Below are 27,517 nucleotides of genomic sequence, written 5' to 3'. Positions count from 1 at the left end.
CCATCCATGCCTACCTATCTTGTGCAACTGCATCATCCATCACCTCCACTACCTTCACTCCAAGGGAGCTACCCAAAATGCCTCATGTTTTCTTGACACAAAAATAGCAATGAAACACACTTAAGCTGTCTATAAGTGATCCCTACTCCAACAAGTGTGGGTTAAAAGAAGATATATAAGAAGTCACTCCCATACAGGGGTGTGCTGGAGCCAATTCAATCCAGATTGACAGATTGTTAAATTTTCGGTGTAAACATTTACACTTCAGAAACCAGCAAATGCTACAAATCAGAGCTTGATTTATTGTTAACTATTTAGACTTAGGAAGGTGATTGGGAAAAATATAAATAATGCATTTTAAATTTAAAAGTGTATACATATGCAATTTTTTTTTTGAGAACGAGTTGTTAAACACTATTACCTCCACTCTACCTCTTTGCAGAGGTGGAAGGTCCACAAGTGTGTTACTTACATTGTACATATTTTCAGATATTTTCAAAGTACTGATCAGTTATGTTGATTTTTCTCTAATCTTTTTCTTTTTTCTTTCAAAATTTTATTTTTTAGATGAGAATGAGAAATACTGGGGGAAATTATGGTGATGTAAAAAATGACATTAATAAAAACATATTTTTTAAAAGTTATCCCTACTGCTCACAAGGTGACCTGTCCATCGTTTACATTCTGATACTGTCAACATTGTTTCGCCCAAACCCATTGCCAATCTATGGGAATAAAATTGGATGGGAACAGCAATTTTCAATGGTATAGGGAACTCTGGTAAGTAAACTCTCTCTACTAGAGCCATGAGGTATCTCCTTAGCAACTTATAACCTTAGAGAGTTGCTTGGGACATTGAGTAGTTAAATGATTTGGCCCACATAAACAATATGTTCCAGAGATGAAACTCAAATCTAGGTCTTTACTCTGACCATTATGCACCACTGAATCACCCAAAATATGAAGACTATCTCATACATAAACTATTCAATGCATTTTTTAAAATTTAAATACCTTGATCCTCACCCCAAATTGCTAAGACCTTTCTTCTACCTTCTGACACAATTGCTCCCAATTTCTAACTTTTCGAACATGACCACTTTGGCAAGTGACCCACACTGCACTTATCACAACATTATCGCTCTTAAACACTTCTCAGAAGATAGAATTAATTGATCTTGTCAGGGTCACAGGTGATGCTTGAGACTTGGGTGATGTTAGCTGGAAGTCTTCCTTCCACAGTCAGCTCATCAAAGTCTTTGATGACAGTGGAATCCACATGCTTTTGTATAGAAAACATCTCTTTGCGTAGCCAAACATTTTGTTGGCAAAAAGATGATAAATTAAATTTTACAATATGAAAAAGAAATCCCCTATCTCAGTGTAAAAATAGCCACATGGTGAAAACAGAATGAACACCACAACACATCTCCCCTGAAAAGCAATGCCTCTCAGGGCTGCACACCCTTTCCTTTGTTAGACATTTATTTATTACACGCAAAAATGTGTATGAGGTTTATGGCATTTTGCTGCCTTCTGGAGTTTCTTTTACCCAAAAGCTGAAAAGCATGTTTTCACACGATGGGAAACATGGAAAACTTGAGAATTTCAACTTACAAAATTTCCTGACTTTTGACATAAAACAACACCAACTCTAAGAAGGTTTGGCAATGTACCTGAAAATGTGCAATTATCAGGTCCCTTAGCCCACTTGGCTGTTCCTAAAAAGATCCACAAATGACTTCTGGAAATACTTATTCCCTTGATCAGACAGATCTCAACAACTTCTCTTCAGCTTTTCTTGGGACGAAGTCCATTATGTAATAAGCCATTTATCTCTCCTTTTGAGATACCCCACTGAGAAATCAAGAAAATGCCCAGAATACTTTTTAAAGATGGTAAAAGAACACAAGAAAAAGCAAAGCGGAAAAGCACCTCAGGATATTAACTGAAGCTCCCCACCCCTCAAAAAAAGGAAATGCCCTTAAATCAATTTTTTGTATTTTATTTTAAACTTAAATACAAAATGAGAAAAGAAAAAAAATTCCATGTACAGAGCAGACTATAGGAGAGGATTCAATACAAAACAATAAATTTCCATTTCAAGAAAACCTATATAATAAATTCTACACATTGTTTTCAAAGCTGCCCAGCTTTTTTTTTGCTTCTTTATTGATTTTTTTTGTTCTCTGCTGTGTACTTTTTACTTTATTTTTTCCCTTCTCTTCCTCCATCACACTAAAGAAGGCTGGCAACAACTAGGGGTTGATATATTGTGCATATAGATACATAGATATAGATATATACATAGATATCTATAAGTATATACAAATATACACTTACACACAGAGATAGATAGATAGATAAACAGATATAGTCCTACTACACTTATTTCCTCCTATCAGCTCTTTCTCTGAATGTGGATAGCATCTGCCTTCGTAAGTCCAAGTATTTCCATGTTTTTCTAAAACAATCAACTTTTCATTTTCTGCACCACAGCAATATTCCCACCTAATCATATACTATCTAAGAGATTTTCCATGAAAGTTCTTTTTCCTCATTTTTCTGCTTTCCTTCTGTTCTTGGCTACATAGGTTTTCCTTATTAAAAAATATTAATTTAAAAAAATCAAAATTATCCTTTTTACACTTCAATAATAAAACCTTATAAAATAGTTTAAGGTCTACTGAATCTACTTCCTTTACATCTTTTTTTCCCTGGTTTCTTTGAAGTTCCTGACCTTTTGTTCTTCCAAATGAACTTTGTTATTATTTCTTCTAATTCAGTAAGAAAAAATTTTAGTAATTTAATTGGAATGACATTGAAAAAATAGGTGAGGTAAAATTGTCATTTAAAAATTATATTGGTTTTACCTATTCATGAATAATAAATATTACTTCAATTATTTAGATGTGAGTTCATTTGTATAAAAAGTGTTTTATGTTTATGTTCATATAGTTCCTGTGTCTGTTTTGGCAGGTATACACTCGGGTATTTTATACTGCCTAGGTATTTTAAATAGTCTAAAACCATATTGAATAATATTGCTGACACATAGTGTAGTTTCTCTACTTTTCACTTTTGATTAAAATCTACCTTAACTTTAACTTTGAGACCATAATTACTATCCCTGCTTCATTTTATATATACTAAATGCTACTTCTGCCTTTATTTTATTTTTGTGTATATTTCCCATTTTAATAATGTTTCCAGAAAGCAGCATATTGTTGATTCAAGTTTTAAATCCCTTATCCATTTCCTTTTTATGGGCAAATTTGTCCCCTTCACATTCTAAACTATGATTACTTATACATTTTCCTCCTTATTTTTCCTTACTGTCCTCATCCTATTTACTCTGTCCTCCCTCACTCCTCTGCTTTTATTCTATCAACTACCTCACCCTTCTATTCTGGAATATCATATTCCAAGCCCTTCAATCTCTTAATGTAGAAGCTGCTAGATCTTGTGTTATTCTGATTATATTTCCACAATATTTGAATTGTTTCTTTCTGGCTGCTTGCAATATTTTCTCCTTGACCTGAGAACTCTGGAATTTGGCTACAGTACTCCTAGAAGTTTTTCTTTTCACATTCCTTTCAGGAGGTAATGAGTGGATTCTTACAATATTTATTTTACCCTCTGGTTGTAGAATATCAGGGCAGTTTTCCTTGATAATTTCATGAAAGATGATGTTTAGGCTCTTTTTTTGATTATGGCTTTCAGGTAGTCCCATGATTTTTAAATTGTCTCTCCTGGATCTATTTTCCAGGTCAGTTGTTTTTCCAATGAGATATTTCACATTATCTTCTACTTTTTCATTCTTTTGGTTTTGTTTTGTAATTTCTTGGCTTCTCATAAAGTCATTAGCTTCCATGTGTTCCATTCTAATTTTTAAAGAAGTATTTTCTTCAGTGAGTTTTTGAACCTTCCTTTTCCATTTGCCTAATTCTGCTTTTGAAAGCATTCTTCTCCTCACTGGCTTTTTGGAACTCTTTTACCATCTAGGTTAGTCTATTTTTAAAAGTGTTATTTTCTTAAGCATTTTTGGGTCTCCTTTAGTAAGCTGTTGACTTGCTTTCCATAATTTTCTTGTATTGCTCTCATTTCTCTTTTCAATTTTTCCTCCACCTCTCTTACATGATTTTCAAAATCTTTTTTGAGATCTTCCATGTCCTGAGACCACTGCATATTTTTTTTTGGATATTTTGGAGGCAGAAGCCTTGACTTTGATGTCTTCCTTTGATGGTATGCTTTGTTCTTCCTCATCCAAAAGGATGGAAGAAAATACCGGTTCACCAAGAAAGGAACCTTCTATAGTCTTATTTTTCCCCCTTTTGGGGCATTTTTCCAGCCAGTTACTTGACTTTTGAGTCCTTTGTCAAGTAGAGAACACACTCTAGGGACTTGTAATTCTCAGATCCTCCAAGGTGGCACAATCAAGGGAAAGTTCACTCCTCTCCTGGTCTGTGCTCTGGTCTGGGAGAACCACAAGATTTTCTGCCCAGGATCTGCAAGTAGGGTTCCCTCTCCACCGTCACCACCAGCGCCACTACACCAGTTCTCCTCCTCACCCCAGGACCTCCACTCAGGACTGAGACCCAGATCAGTCACTTAATTCCCCAGGGTCTTTAGGCTGAGGACTCCAAAAACTGATACTGCTACTGCCCTGGGGCTGGGGCTAGGGCTAGACCCTGCTCCTTTCTCACCCAGGTGAAAGAGTTTTCTCGCTGACTTTTGAAGCTGTCTTTGGCGTTTATCGGTTGAGAAATCTGGGAACAACAGTTGCTACCCATGATTCTGCTCCCTGAAGCCTGTTCCAGTCCTGTCTATGCTGTGCCATGAGACCAAGGCTGGGCTGCACTCCTCTCTGAGCCTGGTGTGATAGACCTTTCCTGTTGGCCTTCCAGACTGCCTTGAACTGGGAATCTCTTTCATTCTGTCATTTTGTGGTTTCTGTTGCTCTAGAATTTGTTTGGAGTCATTTTTTACAGGTATTTTATGGGCTATGGGGGTAGAGCTCAAGCAGATCTGTCCTTCTACTCCACCATCTAGGCCCCACCCCTCCAGGGCAATTTTCCTTGATAATTTCTTGTAATATTGTTTCAAGATTCCTTTCTAATAATAATTTTCAGGTAGTCTAAATTCTATTGATACAATATATTAATATAATAATCAATGTATTTTATTATATGTAAAATTCTTATATTTCTCCCTTGATCTGTTTTCCAGATCAATTGTTTTTCTAATGAGATGTTTCACTTTCTCTTTTATTTTTTCATTCATTTCATTTTGTTTTTGTTTTATGTTTTATGATTTCTTGGTGTATTAGAGTATCATTAGCTTCCCTTTGTGCAAATCTACTTTTCAAGGAATTAATTTCTACCTTAAGTTTTTGATTCTCTATTTCAGTATTCTCTATTTGTTTGATTTTTCTTTTCATAATTTTCTTACTTTTCTTGGATTGCTCTTTTTTTCTAATTTTTCCTCTATCTCTCTTATTTGATTTTTAAAGTCCTTTTTAAGTTCTTCTAAGAACTCTTTTTGGGCCCATTTGATGTTTCTCATTGAAAAAGGAGTGGCTTTTTTAGCTCCATTATTTTCATCTGATTATGACCCTAGGTCTTCTCTATCCCCATAGAAACTATCTATGGTTGGGTTCTTTCTCCTTTGCCTACTCATTTTTACTTATTTATTTTTGTTTTATTTTCTTTTTAACAGATTTTAGTGTAATCAAGTTGTAGTCCTGAGGTATGGGAAATGATGACTCAAGTCTCAGGTCCTTCTTACTGTTATTTTCCGAGGTCTGTCTCAAGACCCAACCTTGGGCTCTTCTCTCCAAACAATTTTCTTTTCATTAATGCCAACTATACTTCACAAGGCAAAAAGAGAACCATTCTGAGATAAAGGGCTGTCTTGCAAACCTTTATAAACTGAACCAGTGGTTTTCCCAATTTAATATGCATGAACCGTGCATGTGAGTCCTCTTAAATCCAAGTACCAAACCCTGCCTGTTTAATAAATCTCACCAGTACTCCACTATTAGACAGGGGCTTAAAACTAATCTATCAATCCCAAAACCAAGCACAGGGTGGATTAAAATGCTAAACACATGAGAATATGAAGATGCTTAATGCTAAATAACAAACATTTCAATCACAGAAATCATTTTTATCTTCTTGTTTATGCTAAGTAGATACTATTAGACTTAATATCTGTATTAGCACAAAGCGGGGGGAAGAGTTTTAAGGAGACCTTAATACTTGAAATGCCTGGGTATGACTGGGAAGAAAAGGAGGGGGCACAGCTCTCTTTCTGAGGGTGACTGCTGAGGAATTTGGGATAATTGTTTACTCTTAGGTCTCCTTGATGGTGGTTTTATTTTTCTTGAACCCAAAGCAGAGCATCTATGGTTAAAACCCACTGGAGTTTAATCCAGAAAGACAGATGAGTTTCTAGGAAGTCAGACCTAAATTTAAAACTGCTATTTATGGCCAAATGTCCAAACAATATTTAAATAAGCAAACATCTAAAAGGAGAATTTTCTCTCACACAAACTATAAACCTAACAAGGCAAGGGGGACAGCTCTGCTTAAAAGGAAAAAAGAAATTCAGAGAGCTTGCTCCCTTGACCACTTTCAAGCTGCAGATAAGACCTTCCTGAATTTAGAAAAGTAAACACACTCCGCCTCTCATTAGCACTGTATATGCACAGAACATAATACATATACACATATGGTACCTTATATCACTACAGCCCATTGTATAAACAAACAAATGACTACAATCAGTCTTGCTGGAAGGAATCTTAGCAAGATATGTCTGAAACCCTCTGGTACCTCCACAATCCCATCATTCATTCCCAGTCTAGTTTCAGTTCTGGGCTCAAATCCACTTCAACTTAGTTATATCTCAGTAGAGAATATTTGCTTTTGTTTTTGTGAGATGCAGAAGGTGACCTTGGCCTGAAAGCTCCACTACTGGACATACTCCCCAAGTTGGTTAAAGAAAGATCCCAAAGATACCAAAATATTTATAGCAGCAATTCTGTATGTGTATGTGCGCATGCATGTGCATGTGTCTGTGTGTCTGTGTGTCTGTGTGTCTGTGTCTATGAATGTGGAATAGTAGAAAAAGCCCTAGAAAATGTGGGTCTGAATCTTGCCTCTATCACTGTAAGAGTAGGTACGAGTCATATAATATCACTAGACTTCAGTTTCCTCATCTGTAAAATGGGTCTAAGAATATGTGAAGTACATTTTAAAGCGCTATATAAATGCTAGTTATTCTTCTTCTTATGAGCAAATACACTAATGCAAAAACAAAAATGGAAATGAAAACAAAAATTAAATTCAGATTGATTGAAATGAAAATTATCGGTAGAAGGAACAAATGATACAACATAATTCCTTCCTCTCTGTGGACACTGGAGAACCATAGCATTTGAATGTCCTATATGCAGTCATTTTGTTGGTCAAATGGACTCAACTGTTTTTCTTGTGTTCCAAGAGAAAGTTCATATGGGGAGGTAAAGGGAGTAGGGGAATAAGGAATGATATAGGAAAATGACTATTATATAATTTTTGTAAAGCAAAAGATCTCAATAAAATTTCAAAAAAAAAAATCACTTCAGAAATTAAACTTCTGATCTACCCCCAGTCTTCTTAGTTTGAGGACTTCTTGCTTTGGCACAGCCTGCCAGACGATGTATTCCACTGCCATATTCTTCATGAAGCTGGGGTCATCTCCACCCCATGGTTAAGCCAAGTCTTCTTCTGTAGGAGACAGCAGCATCTCCTAGACACAAGTCAGTAAAGACTCAAGGTATGAATTGGAGTTTCTTCTGGGAAAGCTGATTTAGTCCCTGAATAAGTGTTTGAAATACAAAAGTAAGAAATCTGATGTTACACCTAGTAAGAAAACTACAAAGTGAAAGAGCTACAATACCTAACATCTGAACCAGGCTGAACATTCCCACTCAGTTTTCAATCCTTGAGGCATGGTGTTTATCCTCCTTTCCATTCTGCCTGAGGCTTTTGAGAACACAAAGCTTTTCAAACAACATCTAAAACTTGTGATGAGAGCAATGGAGAAATGTCTCATTTCACGTATTAGAATTCATAACTTTTTGTCATAATGTACCAAAATCACTACTTTTAATGTTAGAAACTTAGTAAAATGGAACTAAAAAGAATGCGTTTTCCTTTCTCATCATCAGTATGCTTCTGTTAAGTGCCTATTGTGTGTAAGCACTAGGGGTAGTAGCAAGATGAAAATAAAATAATCCCTGTCCTTAAAGAATTTACATTCTAACTTACATATATAGCTATAGAAGGAACACATACAAAGCAGAAGGAAATTAACCTTGAGAAAGGAGGCACCGGCAGCTGGGGTGGACAAGGAAAGGTCTCATGAAAAAGGGAGTTACTTTGGGCTGAGCTTTGAAGGCAGCTAGGGATTCCAAGAAATGGTGATGAGGAAGAAGTACATTCCAGATAAGCATAGGAGATTGTCAGTGCAAAAGTCTGGAAAGGAGAAACAGAAGCATAAGGAGGCCAGGATGGCAGGACCATAGAGTGTGTGGAGGGTAGTAATATGTAACGAGGCTACAAAGATAGGTTGGGCCCAGGTTATGAAAATATATAAATGCCATGTTATACCAATCCTTGAGTTAATGGGGAGCCGCAATAGTATATTGAATAGGGGATTTACATAGACCTGTGCTTTAAGGTAATTATTTAGACTTTTATGACTGTGTTGAGGATGTGTCTATCGGAGTAAAGAAAGCCTTGAGACAGAGACACCATCCCATTTCGAAGAGACAAAGAATATGTGATTCTAAAAGCAATGCAGAAATATGATAAACTAGATGCTTCTATGTTTTTCCTAAATACTGCTAGGCAAATTCATTCATCTCACTTCAATAAGGCATTTCCAAGAAAAGTTCCTAAGTCCTAACACTTTTCAAAAGTGTACCCCAACTTGGGGTTTATGCTTCTTAGCTATGGAGGGTAGCAATAGTCAAAGTTCTCAGAAACCTCCAGGCATCACCTAGTCCTTCCAAGAAGGTTCACATCTAAAGTCTCAAGATACTTTTCTCTTTTCATTTCAATAACTCATTAGTCTTATAATTACATTGATCCCTAAGGACAAATGCTTGTGCTAACTTCAGCTTATAATGGAAAAGGCATTGTGTTGCACAAAGACAAAATAAAAATAGAATCTGACCTCAAGGAGCTTGTATTATAATATGAAACACAACATATGCACAGATCAAGAAAGAAACCAAAAATGTGAATGAAATATGGAATGACTTGAGGTGGAAGAGGTAGAAGGCTGACAGCTATAGAAACCAGGAAAGATTTCTTGTAGGTAAACTAAGTCTTGAAGAGAGCTAAGGATTACAAGAGGTGGAGGTGAGGAAGGAGAGCCTTCCAGGCATAGAGCACAGCCTATACACAAAGGCAAGAAGGAAAAAGATGAAATGTCATGTATAGGGAAAGGCAAGAAGGGAAAGAAGGAAGGAAGGAAGGAAGGAAGGAAGGAAGGAAGGAAGGAAGGAAGGAAGGAAGGAAGGAAGGAAGGAAGGAAGGAAGGAAGGAAGGAAGGAAGGAAGGAAGGAAAGAAGAAAAGGCATGAGTGAAAACATGTATTTATTAAGCACCTATTATGTTCCAGGCACTGTGCTAAAAATTTTTTGAACATTATTTCATTTGATAATAGTTTGGCTAGAAAATAGAGGCTGTAATGGGGAAGTAATATGAACCAAATCTAGAAAGAGAAGTTCCAGCCAGACTGTAAAGGGCTCTAAATGCTAAACAAAAGAAATTTATATTTTATCCTTTAAACAACAGGGAACCATTGTAGTCTTTTGAGAAGAGGAATGACCTAAGTCAGATCCTAGGCTTTAGAAACAACAGTTTGGCAGAATCATGGAGTGTAGAAAGGGGAGAGACTGGAGACTGACCTACTATTATCTATATTCAGTTGAATGTCACACATATACCCCATAGGGGGAAAATGAGTGAGATTCCCTCCCATCATCTCCCTAGACTGTTGCCTAAGTCATTGGTAGGATGGTTATGGAGCTAACAAGGTGAAATGACAAAAGCAAACAACGTAAAGTGATATGGAATCCACATAATGTGTTTCTCTCTGTGTGACAGTTTCATCACAGGCAAACACCTGTCAGATAAGCATTCCTCAGCATCCTGGACAATTGGAGCTCCGTCCTCTTTTGCCCACTTTCTTCCCTAAAGTATCAGTTTCATGAGGGCACCATACAAAGCCTTTATGACTCTCAGAGCTGTCTTAGGTCTTTCAGGCGTCAAGTCCACAGACTTTGTCCATGACCTATTGCTGCTTTTTGCTGAATGTACACTGCCGACCCCATGTACACAGAGAACTCACAAATATTAACTAGAAACTCAAGTGCTCATTTCTCAACTTTATGTGAATCTTTGTGGTCATCTTTTGCTGCTGCTTGTATGACGCTCCTGTTAGTCTCCTAAAAGACACATACTATTTCATTTTGAAGATCGCCCTGAAAAGCCAGGGAAAGTTTAATCTCCACTATTTTCAGATCCTATCACTTCCTCTAGACATAGGTTACAAAAGGGAGAGATGGCAAAAAATAATAACAATGATGTAGCCATTTGGGACCAGCAGACATACATCTTCCTCCATCACCCTCTGCACCAAGTCACTCAAAGGAAAAAATCAGTGCCTGGAGATATGACTGGTTGAACCACCATTTTGAAAAGAAAACACCTTCTCTGTAGCCAAGGTATGTTCTTAATAACTCAGCTCCAGAATCCATCAAAGCCATAACAGCACTGGGAGAGAACTGGATTGATTACATTTTGGAGTTTTGAGGAAGTCCACAAGACTTTTTTTTATTTTATGTTTAGTAGTGTTCAGGAAAGTAAAGTACTTATGAAAAAGAGAACCAAGTGTACACTAGCATAAGAGTCCTAGGTAGCTCAGGAGTGGAGAAGAACAGATAGAATGCTAGACTATCAGGTGAGATTGACCTTGTTTGGAATCCTGTCTGAGACATTGACTATGTGACCCTAACTTTTCTCAGTCTTGCTTTCTTCATCTGCAAAATGGGACCAAACTAAATAATGTTTATAGGACTTTGCAAATATTAAAGCCCCATATAAATGCAAGCTAGCATTATTAAGGTGAAGAAGATACTGCATAAGATACTGGTCCTAACAAATATACGCTTAGAAAACCATGAAATTTACATGACAACTGTGTTGTTTATTCGAAGAAAATGGCAAGTAGTACATGGTAGATTGGCAGTTTCATTGGCAATCCTCTTTTTTATTGTACCATATAATGGAAATGTTGGCTTTGTTCTGCAAATTGAAAATAAATTATTTTTTTTAAAAAAACATGGTATACTATTTCAGATAAAGATTATAAAAATACTTGTGTCTGGAAGACCACAGGTGTTTGACCCCATGGTTTCAACTTCTAGTGGTAGGAGTTCCCTCACCCATAACTTTTACATACTAATGAAATCACAAGTCAAATCCATATCCCTTTTCTCATCTAACCCAAATTCCCAAGACTCACAAAGCTAGAAAGAGATTCAGAAGTGAGAGGTGTCCAACCTATCCATCACCCTTCCTCTGGGTAGGAATTTATTGAACTGATTATATGAAGAAAACAATAGACTCCTTTCTTAAAGATCCCTAAAGGAGATTCCACCTTCCCTTTGGAAATATATTCCAGTGGCTCATAATACTTACAAACAGGAAGTGTTTGTTTGTTTGTTTGAAATGCCTAACCTAAATCCCTCCTGCTGCAATTTGCTCCCATTCCTTCAGTCCTGTTCATTACTTCTTACACCTGCTTTCCATTAGAGAGCTATTACACACTTCTCTGCAATTATGTTCTGGAAAGCAATGTATAAACCACTGCAGCTGAGTGCATTCATATACATCTCTACACAGATGTGGGAGTCATCATCAAACTGTGGAATCCTTGTAAGGAACGGCACCTGGGAAAAGAATCTGGTTTGTTATGCTCAACCCTGCTCTTTTCACGTGTTTGGAAGAAACAGTTAAGTACGGTTAGCACAAGAACAAAACCTACACACACTCACACACACACACACACACACACATGCACACACACACATGCACACCCCCACACATGCATACCCCCACAAGGTCTACAGTTGGGATCACACAATAAACAGCCCCCTGATATTTTTTATCTTCCCTGGGTTATTCACCTCCCTACTGTCTAATGCAGAATTTTCCAAATTTTTTGGATCATGTACCCCTATGGGTATTTTTTTTTCCTGGTGGGTATGCTGGATGGGGTTTGAGGTGGGTTGGATTTTCCCAATGACCCCTGTACTGCTCTGGGTGCCAGGGTTGGTTAGGTCATAATTGACCTGAGGAGCCATCATAGTAGCTCACAAGAGGAAAGGTTAACAGTTTGCCGGGCATCAGAATTGGGTAGAGTGGATTATAGTGAGCAAAGGCTGGTTGCATTGCAGGCAAGACCCATGATTGGCTATGCAAAGGAAGGATAGTACAGAAACCATCTTTCGGTCCCCTGACTGGATGATCCCATTCCTCCTTGGGTTCATGCCTCAGGCCCCACTTTGGAGACCACTAGCCTAGAGCATAAGGTCAGAGCAGTTTTCTCCTTCCCATTTTCTTCAAGGCAGGCTGGGACTGAATCTACAGGAAATCACAACAGTCAGTTCAGTAAAGAGCAACACACAAAGCCAAAGCAGCTGTAGGGTGGCCCATCAGCAGAGAAAACATCTGATTTTGAATTTTTCTAACTGGTTATTTTGACATCATATAGACTCAACCATCCATGGCAACAGAACTTAGAAGGGCACCAGCACCAGAATAGATGGGTGGAATCAGGTAAAAATGATATTCACTGGGTAAATTTCTGCAATCTATATCTGCTCTCTGTTATCTCAGTTTCATTATTTCCAAAATTAAAAAAAACTGACTTTCATTACCTACTAACTTGCTTTTGAGAATGGAATATTTTAATTTTGTTTTATCTTATCCAGAAAAAAAGACTTCTTCATAAACTTTATATTTTATAGTTGTCTGTGTTATTGGTTCAGGCTACATGGAGCTTTTTTTAAAAAGTTGAACCAAGAATTCTTCCCAGGTAATATATCTGTCCTTTGAATCTTCAATTCATAACATCATGCCTTGAGAAAGCAGTGAAGTCGGCTTCAACTAAAGAATTCTCTTCTTTTTTTTTCCTTTTGGAGGAACCACTGTGGCTGATCCCAATGAAAACAGCCTTCCTGCTCCCTGTCTTGGCTGTCAACTACAAACACAAACACTCTGTGGGTTAAATAAGCCCAGCTGGATGTCTGCACAGAGCCATCTGCACAGCTCATAGGCCTCAGTACCTTGACTCTGCTTAAGACAAAAGGGAAGAGGGAAAGTGAAGGGAGAAAATCCATAGCCCAACTCAAGAAACTTTCTCTCTTTATTTCCTTTCTTCTAGCTAATTCCTTCCACCAGAAGGGACTGAGATGCAAGAAACAGATGAATTTTGTTTATAATGGGAGTGTTGATGTGGTTGTTAGGCCAAATCTATAAAATCAGTGCCCCAAGAAACTTTGGAATTTCTTGGCTTCAGGGCACAATCCCACTTTACATAGAAAAACTCTAAAAGGAGAGGGAAGAAATCCCAGTGTTATATAAACAGCTGAAAGCTATTTCCCAACTCAAGCTGGACTGTGGAATATCTAAAGTCTTTACCACTATCTCTTGCTGCTACCTAAAAGTCAGCCAATCAACAATCACTTATCAAGTACCTCTTGTGTACTAAATACTATATTTGATGATGGAGATATAAAGATGAACATAAAGCGGTGTCTGCGCTCAAGGAGTTTATATGCTATTGTAACAGAACCATGGGAAATACACACACATATAAGTAGACATTAAAAAAGGAATACAAGTACAAGATAATGTGGGCAGGGTTAGTACTAGCATCTGGAGCATCAGGAAAAGCCATATTTAGGGTATCTGTGCATATACTTGTGTAATCAAGGCTTTAACATGGCAGGAGGAAAGCTGGCATGTGCTGACTTGGCACTTGGATATTTTAAGGAGGATGACCTCTCAGGCTCCTTCCTATAAAATATGTAGGACATCTCATTCCTATGCTTTTGAAAGAACAAAGCATCCCACTACTGGACCCTGAGCAGGAAAAGTGGACCTTTAGAAAGAGAGTGATGGCCCATAGCCCTTCAACTCTCCTATATAGCAAGTCATTCTCTTTTCCTAGAAGTCCAGAGACAAGGTCAGGAGACAAGTTCTTCTCTTCTACGTCATGCAGGTAGGTAGCTAGAGCAGGGGTAGTCATCTAGGTGACCATGTGCCTTGGACTCCTAAGAGGTGACCAAACATCCTTCTTGAGACGGACGTTATTTAGGCTTGGAGGCGATCTTGTGAGTTTCAGTGGTCCTGGGTTCATCAGCTGTAGCTGATTGTTGGCAAGAAGGGCTCCTTCACTGCAGAAAATGACTACTGGTAAAAGGAAGGGTTTAAACCTTAGTCTGGATCAGCAGAAGACACAGACTAAAAGTTGTTTGGACAGTGCAGAACCAAGGTGAAATGTAAGAAAGCCTATTCAGCTATCCTGAAAACTGCTTTATGTTCAGATAGGTATGACTTAACCTCCCAACAGATTCTAACAGTAGCTATAAGCTGTAAGTTCCTAATTGCTTAAGCCTTATTTAGGTGTCATGAGTTTTTTGCAATACCTTTTAATATTTCTTTTGTGCACAGATTCATACTGTACATTAAATACATGTCAAGTACCTATTTTAGGAAGACTGTAGACATCTGCCAAAATCTAAGCCTTAGGAAACGTTTCCTCAGGGAGCCTGGGTACAGGAATTAAGGAGCCCCAAAGTGAGTTACTTCTCTCTTCCAGGAGGTCAGGCACCCTGGGACTAAACCCTATTTGGATCTTATGCATGGTAACAGAACAGAGGAGGAGCCCCTTAGAGGAGACAACAGTGGGCACAGCCCCAGTCGCTGAGCTCAGAAAAATTCCCAGTGCTTAGAGATGTATATTACATTCTTTAATAAGCAGTTAATTGTTTTACTAAATATTTTCATTGATTTTTAACTACTGAAATAAAAATAAAAATCCCTGGTAGGAAACTGTACTTAAATATTGCTAAATAAATTTTATATAAAATATATACATGAAATGCAGATGACCTGTAATTTCTACAGTGTGGGGAACTCCTCTTTATGGCAACTATTTCCATCAAAGCAGAGCATGACCCTCCTGTGACTTTTCAAATGCATCTTAGAGAGACACTAAAATTATGTGACTTGACCAGGTTGGTAAGTCTCTAAGACAGAATATGAAACCTGGTATTCCCAAATCCAGGTATTATTCTCTCCCTACTAAGCTCTAACACCTACTACATAATTTTAAATTTTAAATGAAGATAATTAATCTAATTTTTCTTTTCATAAGGACAGTTGCGTTCTTCATTTTCATCACCAGGTATAATCAAATCAGGACAGAATTTCCTGTAAATTTGTGGCTTCTTGGATTGTTGGGGGTTTCCCCCCCACACTAAGTTTTCTCCCCTTGGAATTAAAGATGTGATTGGAGGACACAGACCAGGGCCAGGCATCAACCAATTTCTTTGCTTTTATTTTATTATTATCAAGATCATTTTCAGCTGACAGCAGTTTTAAAAAGCAATTAAATTCAAAGACTTCACAAGCAATTTTTTTTCTGCTTACAGACACTTTTTAAAGGCACTCTTCATCTTTAAAAGATTTTATTTTTTAAAAACTGGGTAGTTTGTTTTCTAATTCTGAATGTCATGTCTTTAGATGTCAACAAAGGTCTGTTTGTACTATGCTTTCATTTGACAAAGCATTTCCACAAACAGCAAGCTGATGTCTTGGTAAACTGTCCTCTGCTAGCAGCAAAAACAATCAACCCCATTTTAAAAATAATTGACATGACACACCTGGGCAAGACTTCATCTCTGCTCCTTTCCAGGTAGATGAAGAAGTTATGCTTCATTTTTGTGGTAGGATGTGGTCAACTCTATAGTATTTGATCCAATGCATTTTTTTTTGAGGAGAGGGAAAACCAAGTAATAGGTTTTGTATCTTTTCCACTTGCTTCAAAAATTACCCTTAAAGAAACTTAGCTATGAGCAACTGAAAAACCAGCAATGGTGCTAAGAACAAATAATGAAATATACGTCCCTTCTCTGAATAGAGAGGTGAGGGACTACCAGGGCAGAATTTTATCTACATTCTCAGGCTTTGGCTGTTGTTCATTGTTATAAAAGAGGTTTCAGGGAGGTGGGAGAGGGGGCCTGAAATTTATATGACTTAGCAAAAAGGTGCTAATAAAATACTTTTAAATAGATCAAAAAACCATTAAATTGTATTCACACTTATGTTTGAAGACTACATTGAATAAATCTAAAAAATGAGGCTATGATAATTCAGATAACTGTGTGATACCATTTTAAAACTGAACTTCTTTCCCCTCCCACTGCAAGATTGGTTACTGATTATAAAAAGATGTGAGAGCTGTGATATATGCTCAGACTCAATAATTATTAGTAATAGTAACTGACATTTCTATATCACTTTGAATTATGCAAAGTGTTGTATGTACATTATCTCCTATGCTCCCCATAATAATTGTATAAGGTTGGCAATACAGATTGTATTATCTCTATTTTATATATGAAGGAACTGAGCCTCAGAATGATTCAGTGACTTGTCCATCACTAGTGTCAGAGACAGAATTTGAACTCAGGTCCCTCCTGATTCTTACATCTAACAACCCGTCCCACCCAGGTATGTAGTCACTATTGCCTTTTACCTAGGAAGTTAATAGTATGCATCAGTCCCACCTGGTTAGGGTCCGATTTGCTCTCTATCAAGGGTCATTTTTATTTAGTGTGTGTGTGTGTCTGTGTGTCTGTGTGTGTGTGTGTGTGTGTGTGTGTGTGTGTACAAACATGCCGGTCTAAGTTATGACCACTCCTATGTGTGGTTGGGGTAGACTGGAGACAGAGATCATGGGAGTTAAGGAAGTGAGGAATAAAGGGGATAAGGTGTTCAAAGGGCTTCAAAGACTTTGGGGTGGAGAAGATTGTAAGGCAGGTACCAAGCTTATTAAAATGGTGAATAGTGACCCAGAGGTCCATAAATTGCAGAAACAAGGATCTGTATAGGATGGAGTCAACAGTCAAGTCATGAGCATTTATTAAGCACCTACTGTCTGCTAGGAACTGAGCTAAAGTGATGGAGATACAAAGAACGTCAAAAAACAAGCCCCACTCTCCAGTTCGAACTCTTGTTTGAATAGTTGCTTACATGTTGTTTCCCCTGTTAGACACCATGAGAGTAAGGACCTTTTCATTTACTTATTTATTCATTTGCCTTTCTTTGTATCCATGGCACTTGGCATGATGCCTGGCGCAGAGTAGTCCCTTAAATTCTTGTTGACCTAGGGAAAATAACACATAAATAACTTAGAGTGAGCAAGATACTTAGTAGTAGATGAAAAGCAATCTGAGAGAGGAAGGCCCTAGCAGCCAGGATGACTGGGGAAGCCCTTTCAACATTGAAAGACACGTACTGAGTGACAGTCTAGCAGTCAATATGCATTTATTAAAGACTTAACTTTAACTGCTAAACACAGGGAAAACAAGGGCAGGCAAAAACTGTGGTAGAGGGAGTGGTTGGCCAGCATCTGCTGCCTTATCCCGTTGCGGGGTAATCCACACTCACACACACACACACACACACATACACATATACACACACACACACACACACACACACACACACACACACACCTGGTCCTGGTTACCCCAGGAATGGGATAGGTAAGTCAAAGAGAGGCTCTGGGTCTTCTTCAAACACAAATCATTTTAAATATGTGATTCTGATACTAGAAGAACACAACTACTGAATTATGTTTTAGCCTTCAGGGAGACTAGGTATTTACATGACTCTCCGTCATCCTTACCTATCATTTTACATATTTTTTTTTCTGGCCCACCTCTCTCTGTTTCTGTCCTCTTCACCCAACCCTCTGCTCAAATTTGTAAGTTACATATACATACATATATGTATGTGCATGTGCACACATATATATGTATGTGTGTAGATATACATATATGTATATACACATATACACTATATAGGGTGTATATATACATATATGTGTGTGTGCGTGTGTGTATGTATATATATATATATATATATATATATATATATATATATACATATCTTTGGAAAAACTGATGAAAAGGTCAGAAAGGATTATAAAGGAAAATTCCCTATACCAGTGGTATCAATCTCAAATAGAAGTGGGAGCCACTAAATCCTATGTAAGAATCCCTGTGGGTCACATAATGACTTAGTTTAAAATGTAATATTATCTATGTTTTATTGTATTTTTATTGATTTCATTAAACAGTTCCCAATGACATTTTAATCTGGTTCAGACCCACTTGGGTGTGTTTGGGGCCTCGTGTTTGACACCTCTGCCATTCCCAGCACTCCCCCTGTACTGTTCCTACATATTAGAGTCTATTAGTTTTGGAGCCTGCTATAGATATGGGCATACCCAGGGTGAAGATTTGCATCCTCTCCCCTAGTTTTCCAAGGGCTGAACCTAGAGTCAATTGAAAGTATGGTGTGACTTTGAGTACGTCACAACTTTTCTAAGCCTATTTTCCTCATCCATAAAATGAGGGTAATTACAGTACCTGCCTGACACAGTTGTTCTGAGGCTCATATGAGCACCTACCTACCTGACAAGATTAATGGGAAGATCAAATAACATAAAGCATCTAAAGCGCATTGAAAACTGTAGAGTATATATACATATCAGTGATTCTTTGGTCCAAGCTCCTTTTTCCCATTCAGGATTTCCCTCTTCCATACTCTCGCTCCCACCTCAAGGTCTCTTTCTTGTTTATTATCCCCTCAAGATCCATCTCCTAGAGCCTTCTAAGGCTAAATTAATCCATGCTAATGTTCCAAGAGCAGAGAACTAAAGTGCTTTCATCCATGTATTAATATATGCATCTCAACAACAGCCTTCTGGAGAAGGCTCTTATTTCTTTTGCCTAATCTCTGGTGATTCCAATGATAAGAAGTCCAGACTAGGTAGCAGTGGGGAATGGCACCATGGAGGGCCAATGCAGGGGATATTGTTGGAGCAGACAGAGTCTTGTGACATCCATCAAGTCATAAGAATGTAGGCTACCACCGATTCACTCACTCATTGGGTCAGTCATTCCCCACCACTGAATCTTAAGACAAAGAGAAGCTCAAGGCATTCCCCAGCTGTTTTCTTCCAAAATATGACAGAAGTGTAGAGTATTTTATAAGATTAATTCTTTTCTCTCCAGGCAGTGGGGCAAATCAGAACCTTCACTCAACCAACTCTGTGGATAATCTCTCTTTATTACGTTCAATCAAACTAAGTGTCGGCAATCTGTACTATGGTTACTAATTTATTGAAAGAAATTATTTGTAGAGCTCGATTATAGAGATGATGAGATACAAAACAAGGTCCAGCCTGGATAAGCAGCCTTTAAGTCTGTCCATATCTCATTGCGTAAAAAGCCTCTCCGACCCAACTGCATTAATGTCATGTAGTTCTAAAAATCAAAGGAAGAAATGGACATCCCCCTTCTCCCATCAGAACCTTATTTAAATAGGGGAAACAATCTTTCAGTTAGAAAATAGAACAGTCATCATACACACACCTACTACATGTGCAGGGCAAGCCTGAAATTGTTTAATTTTCTAAAAAGCAAAATGTTTATTTCTTAGAAGTCCTGAGAATAATAAGATCCTGAGTACCACAACTAGACAACATCACAAAGCTCACCGGATTGTGGAAATCACTCTCCCCCAGTCACGGATAATATGGATAATATGAGGTTTTGCTTGCTTTGATTAATTTCAGAATATTGCAGGGAAGCTACATAATCCCTAAGATAGCACCGAATAGAAAGAAGGAGAGATGGGCAGTGATAAAAGGGGTCGTAATGGAGCAGAGACACTCTGTTTCATCTGTTGGAGAAAGGACCTCCCTCTCCCCCCGACCCCTCCCCACCACCAACTAATTTCATTTTGGCAAGTAGCAACCCCAAGCAGGGTCAAGTCTAAATGCACTATTGCTCTAGCATTCCAGGCTGAGTAATGCAAAACAAAAACTAGGGAGGTCGCGCACTGACTGTGATCGGATATATAACAGAGCTCGAAAATGCACATCTCCCTTTTTCAAATCACAGCAGCCATTATTTATACAAGTACTGAATATGGAAAAGGCTCTGACAAATTTACAGTGGTGTTTGGATGGATGAGGATGGCGGATGATGGATGAGGGAGACAGAGGATTCCCTTATTAAAGCATCAAATCCTTCCCTAAATATCAAATAGACATCTTATCCACAACTGCTCAGCTTCATACTCAAAATTACATAAACCAAACATGTTAAATGCTTTTTCCTTAATAGAAAAATGCAGGGTTTTTTTCCTCCTAATAAATATTCTTAATTTGCACTGGGGAGTTAAGCACCGTGAGTGTTCTGCAGATGCTGACTTCAGATGCCTGCCCATAAAATAAAGATAAACGGGGTGACTCCGAAAAGGCAAATGAATTTTTATCATGGATTAAGTCACAGTCCTAAGGACAATGTTGTTCTGTCCCAGAATTTTACAAAATCATTGCAGATGTTGTCATCCTCCACGTGTGCCTTCAGTGTCTTTCTAGACAGGGCTGCGGCTATAAAGGGAAGCTCACTGTTCTCTGGCTTGCATGTTATTCCATGCCCCAGATCAAAATATCCACTGTCGAAACACAATGGCGTAGGCAGCCCTACAGCACCCACTAGTGGATTTGTCAACATCACCAAGAAGATTCGTGGTCCCAGCATTTATTTATTTACCAAGCCTAAGAGGAAGGGCCCTGGCAGGGTTAGAACCTAAAACAGAAAGGGGCATTGCTAGGGAAAAAAAGTGCTGGCCCCTAACATATTTTCCTAAGCCTCTCCTTACCTCCTCCTCCACTCTCATTCCTGATGCTTGCCTTCCGGGATCAAACTTTCTCCTGAGAAACAAGAATTCCCCCCACCTCTCACTTGATCACACTGTGAAGCCAGTGCTGAGTGGAGAAATGGATTCATTTCAGGTGAAAGGGAACTTCCTGTCAGATTATAATAATAATAATAATGGCATCTAATTGATTATAATTAATAATTGTTATACAATCATTATATCGCATAATGTAATGATTGTATCAAACAGTCTTATAATTATAATAATTAACAATAAATCATTGTATATAGTGCTTTCAGGTTTACAAAGCATTTCACTGGCATTATTTCATTCAGTTTCAACAACAGGCAATATTCATAATGGAAAGAGCCCTGGATTTAGAGTCAGAGTACCCGGGTTCCCTTCTAGAGAACCAAAGCAGCAAAGTTGCACAATGGATAGAGCACTGTGCCTGGAATTCAAATCCAGTCTCAGGCACTTATTAGCTGTATGACTCTGGGCAAGTCACTTAGCCACCGTCTGCCTAGGTTATTCTTATCTGTAAAGGTAGCATCTACCTCCCCCAGGGTTATTGTGAGAATCAAATGAGATAAAATTTGTAACTGCTTTTCCATTCCCCTTGAACTTACTACTTATGTGACCTCAGGCATCTGGGCCTCAGTTTCTTTTCCTGTAAAATGAAGGGGCTAGACTAGCTGACCTCCAAGGTCCTCTCCAACTCAAAACCTATAATCTTATGAACACTATTCAATGCAATACAAGGTCTATGTCTAATGAATTCTTGCCTCAACTGAATCCACAGTCTAAAGTTTCTCCAGTATCAAATCACCTCAAGACTTTAAGGCTACCCTGGTTGGCTCTCCCTAGCCTGCTGTGAATTTTTAAGGCAATAGCTTTTAATAGCAACAAATCCTATCTACTCAGCTGCCTCTGATGACATCACTGTGAAACAATCTTAGCATTAGGATGATGTGATATATAATTCTTCGGCAATCTAATTTTAATTTAGCGGGCAACAGCACTTACATACTGGAAGGGTGCCTGTTAATTTCTTAGAAAAAGTAAGCCACAGTCTGTATTTTAATGTTTCTTCCTGGGTCTATAGGTGATGTGCGTTTTGAAATGAGAGCCATGATAGCTACATTGTGTTTGCACAAGCCAAAGGTTATCATTACTTCCTAATTTGGCAACTTGGTTTTCTGGGTAATTGATAGGATCAGAGAGTTGGAGATGGAAAGGACCATCACAAGGCATTTCATCCTACCCCACTCATTTTACAGGGGAGGAAGGTGAAGCCCAGAGGGTTTAAGTGACTTTTCTAAAATCGCACAGGTAAGGAAGAGCAAAGATTTAAACCCAGGTACACCAATTTCAATTCTTCATTTTTTTAACGACCAAAGATGGTTTTTATTACCCTTATGTAAATTTGAAAATATTCAGAAAGCTTTGGTCCAAGTATAAATTTACCAGATTTCTAATCCAAATTAATTTATGACAACTTGGCTCAAGAGTCCTGTGCGTTGGAACCGAATTTCTATAGAGTAAATGCTTTTAAATTCCAAAAACATTGAAAAATGAAGGCAAAGCCCTGATTCGGCAATATGTGAACTAGAGATAGGTCTAGGGGCTAATAATCAAAATTTTATTGCTTTATTTGTATGACAAAAATGTTTTAACAGGAGAAATCTATTCTGGAAAACTGATAATAATCAAACATACTAATAACTTTGCACAGGAGGTTTGGAAATGGAAAATGTGGCTGCTTCGACTTTAGCTTTAAAAGCAGAGAGGGTGGAAATGATCTCCAGAACTTCTGCCTCCATCCCTACCCCGCCCCCTCCTCGTTATGATGATTGTCTTTCCACTCCACTGTTTCTAGGGGGAAGAAAGCTAGTATAGTGCTGTAATGCCAGCTAACAAACTGGATTCATTAAGAGGACTGGGCCTTGAGGTTCACAGCTTAGTTTGGCTCTCACCCTGCCCTGTTCTAGCAACAACTGCTTTCAATCTGCATTGATGTGAGGCACCTCCATAGGATACATATTCTCCACCATCATGAAAAGAGCCAAATGAGAGAAAGGGAAAATAAAAGGTGGTGGGGAAGCTCTCCAGAGAAAGGGCCTTTCAGAAAATCAAGGAAATATTGTTTAAAAATCAGTTTCTCTTTACCCTTCCCAGTAAAGAGCTAATTATTTTAGTTAAGGGGATAACAATCATCCACTTTGCCCTTGGCTCCATTAAGGCCTGTTAGGGCCAGAACAGTAGCAGTGACAGCAAGTTAAACGGAGGGGAGGTGGGCAGCTTGCTGACTTCTCTGCCTCGCCTTCTGGCTCCAGTCTTGATACAGAACATGTAATTAGCTGGCCATACCCTTTTTTATGCTCTTGTCAATGGGAACGTGTTGAGCTGAAAAGCATCATCTTTATGGGGAACATCACAGGGCTGGGGGTGAGGGAGAGACAGAATCAGAGGGAGAGATGAAAAGACACAGAGATAGAGAGAGACAGAGAAATAGAAAGAGGGACAGATACAAAGAAAGAATGAGAGAAGAGGCAGAAAAAAGGGAGGGGGAGATAGAAAGAAAGAGAAAGAACAGAGATAGAAGGAGGAGAGGGGGAGAATAAAGGGAAAGAGATATAGAAAGAGACAGAGAGAGAAGAGGAAAAGAGAGGAGAGAAATAAAATAAGAGATGAAGAAAGAGAATGAGGGAGGGAGGGAGAGAAAAAGGAGATACAGCAAAAGAATAGAAAAAAGGAGACAAGAGGAAGGAGAGAATGGGAGAGGGAATGAAGGAAAACAGAGAGAAAGAAAGGGGAAAGAGAGAAGACAGGAAAGAAGGAAGGAAGAAAAGAAAGAGTGAGAAAGAAAAGAGAAAAAGAAAGAGAAACCATCTCAGTAGGATTCTTGGCAGAAAGGAGAGACAGTGAGAGAAGAGGAAAAAAGAGACAAGAGGAAGTAGAGAATGGGAGAGGGAATGAAGGAAAGAAGAAAAGGAAAGGAGAGAGAGAGAAAGAAGGAAGGAATGGAGAGGAAGGAAGAAAAGAAAGAGAGAAAAAGAAAGAGAAACCATCTCAGTAGGATTCTTGGCATTCCCAAAATGCCATTCCCAATTGCAGTTTGGAGAAACAAAAACAACCATGAAATGAACACTTGTGGTAAATAAAAATAATTGAGTGGTCTTCCTATCTTAGGGAGAAATCCAAACTTTGCTCCAGAAATGATTAAAAAAAATTGTGCTTCAACACCAGGGGTACACTAATAAGGAAGAAACAACATGAAAAAAGGATGACATCTTTTCTTTTAATTAACCAGAATCACTTGTTGCTAGATCTGCTTTGGATGTGGTGGATTTGTTTAATTGATCCGTTGAATACATTTCTTTATATGATTCAGAAATAATGCTGTTATGTGGTTACATATGGTGCATGTTTCCTAAAAAAAAAAAAAAAAGAGGAGGAAAAGGAGAAGAAAAGGAAGGAAGAAAGGAAGGAGAAAGAGGAGAAGAACATCAATAAGAAACTGGGGTATGGTTGGGGGGTTTGGGGAAGTGGGTTAAGAGTTGGGGAGGAGGGACAAAAGTTTCTTTGATATCTACACAGAGCTTTAAATATTATTTCTTGTGCCTAGGGCAAACAGTATATAAAGAAATCTCAAATCAACGTCTTAAGAAAAATGTAGTTGGGTTATAGGAAGAGCATGTAAGACACAGCTCCTAAAACACAGTCAGGCAGAATTGAGGAGGGCTCACCTGGAGTCTACCAGCCTGGAGGAGGAAACATCTGGAAACTTCCTATTATAATGAAATATTCTTTTTACCTTGGAGCTAAGCAAGGTTCTGAGAATCTAAAGATAAAAGGGAAGCAGTCCCAGCCTGCAAGTGGAAACGTGTTCATATGTAGCGATAGACAAAATACATATTTACGTATGTGGGTGCATGTGTGTTCATATTTTTATACATTTATCATTGTTATTGTTCAATTATGTATTCGCGTCTGACTTTTCAGCCCATGAGCCATAGCATGCCAGGTCCTTGTGTTCTCCATTTCCCAAAGTCTGTACACACTGTCCATGCGATTTTCTTGGCAAAGATACTGGTACGGTTTGCCATTTCCTTCTCCAGTGGGTCACTTTTTGTCAGAACCTCCCACTATGACCTGTCCATCTTGAGTAACCTTGCACAGCACAGTTCATAGCTTCATTGAGTTATGCCCATGACAAGGTAGCGATGCAGGAGAGGGTATTTATGTACACACAAGCAAAATACATGTGTTAGGTAACTTTGGGGTAAACCAGGAAAGGCCTCCTACAGGTAATTCCTTGAGCCCTCTGCCCCCTCTACTGTGAGTCCTAAAGGAAGATTCCAAGAGACTCCAAGAGGTGGAGTTAAGGAGGAAGAACATTATAAATAGGGTCCAGAGAAAGGAGACAGACAGTAAACATAAGAAAGGAGACCAATGTAGCTGAACAGTATAGAGGAAAAGGTAAGAAGAAAGCTGGGAAATTAGGAAGGGGCCAGGTGGTAAAGAGGCTTAGGTGCCAAATGGAATTTTATTTTTGATCCTGAAGGTAATAGGGAGCCACTAGAGTTTATTGAATAAGAAGGTGTCCTGGTCAGACCTGCACTTCTGTAAAATCATTTTAGATGCATGAGATTCCATTCATTGGCTCCAAGTCAGTTTCCCAAAATTTACAATGCAAAGGATAGAAATGGGAGAGGGTTTTATTGGTTTGTTTGGGTTTTTTTGCATACAAGAGGCAATAACCAAGTGTAACCTCTAGCTACAAGACATTTGATGAGACCCCATACTCAGAAGACCTAAGACAATAATAGCTAGAAATTATATGGTGCTTTAAAGTTTGTGAAATACTTTACAAATATTTTCTTATTTTATTCTCATTACCCTGAGAGGTAGGTGCTATTATTATCCCTGCTTACAGATGAGGAAACTGAGGCAGACAGAAGTTAAATGACTTGCCCAGGATAATACAGTTACTGTCTGAGGTCAGATTTGAAGTCAGGTCCTCCTGACTCTAGTGGATCCACTTTTGTCAGAATGGGCAGCTATGGAGTGTCATGAATGGAAGGCTAGGCACAGAGTCAGGAAGACTCTTCTTCCTGAGTTCAAATCTAGGCTCAGACATTTACTATCTGTGTGACCCTGAGCAAGTCACTTCACCCTGTTGGCCTCAGTTCCCCATCTGTAAAATGAGCTGAAGAAGGAAATGGCAAACGACTCCAGTATCCTTGCCAATAAAACCCCAAATGGGGGCACGAAGAGTTGGACACAACTGACAAATGACTGAACACCAGCACTTCCTAACTCCAGGCCCAGTATAATTAATGATTCCAAAGTTAGGCTGAACAGATAAATGAGTGTGTGTGTGTGTGGGGGGGGGGGGGGGGGGTGGGTGTGTGGGTGTGTGCATGTGTGTTTAGCATTCAAAAGGACTCAAGCAACAAATACAAATGTAATCAGGCAATGTGCTGCTGAGAATTTGACTAAACTTTTCCTCAGCATTTCATCAGCTTTATCTGAGGCTTTCAGGAAAATCTGTTTCTCAGAGAAATCAGACAGTGTCTCTTGCAACCAGATGTTTTTGTTCTCTTTTTTCCACAGGGCATCTGAGTGACACCATGGAGGGAGGACTGGATTTCTAGTCAAGAAGACACATTAAAAACTTGTGTGACCTTGGGCAAGTGATTTTACCTTTCCCAGCCTTGATTTCCTCCTCTGTAAAATAAGGATGATAGTAACACTGACCTCCTAAGGTTGGTGTGGGGGTTGAATGATATATTTGTGATATGCTTTGCAAGCCTTAAACTCCTCTTTAAATGCTGGCTTGTATGAGCATGATCAGAGGTGCAGCATCAGAGAATAAATGTGCCATAATGAAAATTAAACAAACTCAGTGCCAGAAATACTTGTTCACCACCTTGCTGCTCCCACGGCAAACCCCTCTACTGTGAACACTTCAGGGTCTGAAAAGCACCTTATTCACATTATCTCATTAAAGCCTTATCAGTAGGTACTATAAGCTTTAATGGTAGTAATGATAGACAAGTAAACTGAGGCTCAGAGAGATTAAATGACTTACCCATACAATGTAGAAGTGCTGGAGGCTGAATTCAAACTCAGGTTTGTACATGGCCAACATTTCTTTTCTGCCACGTGGCTCTCTATTCTCAGGAAAAACTTTGGCTCTGGTGTCACAGGACATGGATTTGAATCTTGTTTGTGACTTTCACTGCTTATGTGACCTCATACAACCTCACTAGGGCTCAGGTTTTTTTTATTTATTTTTTCCAGTTTATTTCATATTACTATATCATATTAATCCCCTTATACCCAATCGATTCTAGACAAACTGACCCAAGTACAACAACTGCCTGTATATGACATCCTATCTCTTATGTCTGTGCCGT

At 38.5% G+C, this 27,517-nt stretch overlaps 1 long non-coding RNA gene across 1 annotated transcript; it reads left to right on the top strand.

The window, feature by feature from the left end:
• The first annotated feature begins 12,479 nt into the window (after window positions 1–12,479).
• LOC140528448 (uncharacterized) lies at window positions 12,480–26,788 on the top strand. Its single transcript, XR_011975191.1, has 3 exons — window positions 12,480–12,899; window positions 16,755–16,862; window positions 26,712–26,788. It is a non-coding gene; the product is annotated as an uncharacterized lncRNA (long non-coding RNA).
• Window positions 26,789–27,517: the final 729 nt, after the last annotated feature.

Source organism: Notamacropus eugenii, chromosome 1, assembly GCF_028372415.1.
Source record: "Notamacropus eugenii isolate mMacEug1 chromosome 1, mMacEug1.pri_v2, whole genome shotgun sequence".
NCBI lineage: Eukaryota > Metazoa > Chordata > Mammalia > Diprotodontia > Macropodidae > Notamacropus > Notamacropus eugenii.
The sequence above is the reverse complement of the archived record's forward strand: the minus strand, read 5'-3'. Positions and strand labels throughout refer to the sequence as shown.